Source organism: Schistocerca cancellata, chromosome 3, assembly GCF_023864275.1.
Source record: "Schistocerca cancellata isolate TAMUIC-IGC-003103 chromosome 3, iqSchCanc2.1, whole genome shotgun sequence".
Taxonomy (NCBI): domain Eukaryota; kingdom Metazoa; phylum Arthropoda; class Insecta; order Orthoptera; family Acrididae; genus Schistocerca; species Schistocerca cancellata.
The window spans coordinates 761,265,609-761,268,784 of record NC_064628.1 but is presented as its reverse complement, the minus strand read 5'-3'; positions in this window follow the sequence as shown (position 1 = coordinate 761,268,784).

Below are 3,176 nucleotides of genomic sequence, written 5' to 3'. Positions count from 1 at the left end.
TCCTCCGTCACAGCGGGACCCACCTCCTCTTCCTCAAAATCACCCTCTCCAAACTTTCCAGGAATTTCTGACTTCCAGCCTTGCTTCTCAATCCTTCTAAAAAAACCTTAATCCTACTCCCAACATCACCACTGCTGAAGCCCAGGCTATCCGTGATCTGAAAGCTGACCGATCCATCGTCATTCTTCCGGCGGACAAGGGTTCCACGACTGTGGTACTTGATCGTCGGGAGTATGTGGCTGAGGGACTGCGTCAGCTTTCAGACAACACTACATACAAAGTTTGCCAAGGTAATCCCATTCCTGATGTCCAGGCAGAGCTTCAAGGAATCCTCAGAACCTTAGGCCCCCTAAAAAACCTTTCACCTGACTCCATCAACCTCCTGAACCCACCAACACCCCACACCCCTACCTTCTACCTTCTTCCTAAAATTCACAAACCCAATCATCCCAGCCATCCCATTGTAGCTGGTTACCAAGCCCCCACAGAACGTATTTCTGCCTATGTATATCAACACCTTCAACCCATTACATGCAGTCTCCCATCCTTCATCAAAGACACCAACCACTTTCTCAAACGCCTGGAATCCTTACCCAGTCTGTTACCCCCGGAAACCAACCTTGTAACCATTGATGCCACTTCCTTATGCACAAATATTCCGCACGTCCAGGGCCTTGCTGCAATGGAGCACTTCCTTTCTTGCCGATCTTTTGCCATCCTACCTAAAACCTCTTTCCTCATTATCTTAGCCAGCTTCATCCTGACCCACAACTTCTTCACTTTCGAAGGCCAGACATACCAACAATTAAAGGGAACAGCCATGGGTACCTGGATAGCTCCCTCGTACACCAACCTATTCATGGGTTGCTTAGAGGAAGCCTTCTTGGTTACCCAGGCCTGCCAACCCAAAGTTTGGTACAGATTTATTGATGACATTTTCATGATCTGGACTCACAGTGAAGAAGAACTCCAGAATTTCCTCTCCAACCTCAACTCCTTTGGTTCCATCAGATTCACCTGGTCTTACTCCAAATCTCATGCCACTTTCCTTGACGTTGACCTCCACCTGTCCAATGGCGAGCTTCACACGTCCGTCCACATCAAACCCACCAACAAGCAACAGTACCTCCATTATGACAGCTGCCACCCATTCCACATCAAACGGTCCCTTCCCTACAGCCTAGGTCTTTGTGGTAAACGAATCTGCTCCAGTCCTGAATCCCTGAACCATTACACCAACAATCTGAAAACAGCTTTCGCATCCCGCAACTACACTCCCGACCTGGTACAGAAGCTAATAACCAGGGCCACTTCCTCATCTCCTCAAACCCAGAACCTCCCACAGAGGAACCACAAAAGTGCCCCACTTGTGACAGGATACTTTCCGGGACTGGATCAGATTCTGAATGTGGCTCTCCAGCAGGGATACGACTTCCTCAAATCCTGTCCTGAAATGAGATCCATCCTTCATGAAATCCTCCCCACTCCACCAAGAGTGTCTTTCCGCCGTCCACCTAACCTTCGTAACCTCTTAGTTCATCCCTATGAAATCCCCAAACCACCTTCCCTACCCTCTGGCTACTACCCTTGTAACCACCCCCAGTGTAAAACCAGTCCCATGCACCCTCCCACCACCACCTACGCCAGTCCTGTAACCCGGAAGGTGTACACAATCAAAGGCAGAGCCACGTGTGAGGGCACCCACGTGATTTACCAACTGACCTGCCTATACTGTGAAGCTTTCTATGTGCGAATGACAAGCAACAAACTGTCCATTCACATGAATGGACACAGGCAGACAGTGTTTGTTGGTAATGAGGATCACCCTGTGGGAAAACATGCCTTGGTGCACGGCCAACAGATCTTGGCACAGTGTTACACCGTCCGGGTTATCTGGATACTTCCCACTAACACCAACCTGTCAGAACTCCGGTTGGGAACTTGCCCTTCAGTATATCCTCTCTTCTCGTCATCTGCCAGGCCTCAATCTCCACTAATTTCAATTTGCCACCGCTCATACCTCACCTGTCTTTCAACAACATCTTTGCCCCTGTATTTCCGCCTCGACTCACATCCCTGCCCAAACTCTTTGCCTTTACAAATGTCTGCTTGTGCCTGTATATGTGTGGATGGATATGTGTGTGTGTGCGAGTGTTTACCTGTCCTTTTTTCCCCCTAAGGTAAGTCTTTCTGCTTCTGGTATTGGAATGACTCCTTACCCTCTCCCTTAAAACCCAAATCCTTTTGTCTTTCCCTCTCCTTCCCTCTTTCCTGATGAGGCAACAGTTTGTTGCGAAAGCTTGAATTTTGTGTGTATGTTTGTGTTTGTTTGTGTGTCTATCGACCTGCCAGTGCTTTTGTTTGGTAAGTCTCATCATCTTTCTTTTTAGATATATTTTTCACACGTGGAATGTTTCCCTCTATTATAGATATATATATATATATTTGCCTTTACAAATGTCTGCTTGTGCTGTGTATATGCGGATGGATATGTGTGTGTGTGCGAGTGTATACCTGTCCTTTTTTCCCCCTAAGGTAAGTCTTTCCGCTCCCGGGATTGGAATGACTCCTTACCCTCTCCCTTAAAACCCATATCCTTTTGTCTTTCCTTCTCCTTCCCTCTTTCCTGACGAGGCAACCGTTGGTTGCGAAAGCTAGAATTTTGTGTGTATGTTTGTGTTTGTTTGTGTGTCTATCGACCTGCCAGTGCTTTTGTTTGGTAAGTCTCATCATCTTTCTTTTTAGATATATTTTTCACACGTGGAATGTTTCCCTCTATTATATATATATATATATTTGCCTTTACAAATGTCTGCTTGTGCTGTGTATATGCGGATGGATATGTGTGTGTGTGCGAGTGTATACCTGTCCTTTTTTCCCCCTAAGGTAAGTCTTTCCGCTCCCGGGATTGGAATGACTCCTTACCCTCTCCCTTAAAACCCATATCCTTTTGTCTTTCCTTCTCCTTCCCTCTTTCCTGACGAGGCAACCGTTGGTTGCGAAAGCTAGAATTTTGTGTGTATGTTTGTGTTTGTTTGTGTGTCTATCGACCTGCCAGTGCTTTTGTTTGGTAAGTCTCATCATCTTTCTTTTTAGATATATTTTTCACACGTGGAATGTTTCCCTCTATTATATATATATATATTTGCCTTTACAAATGTCTGCTTGTGCTGTGT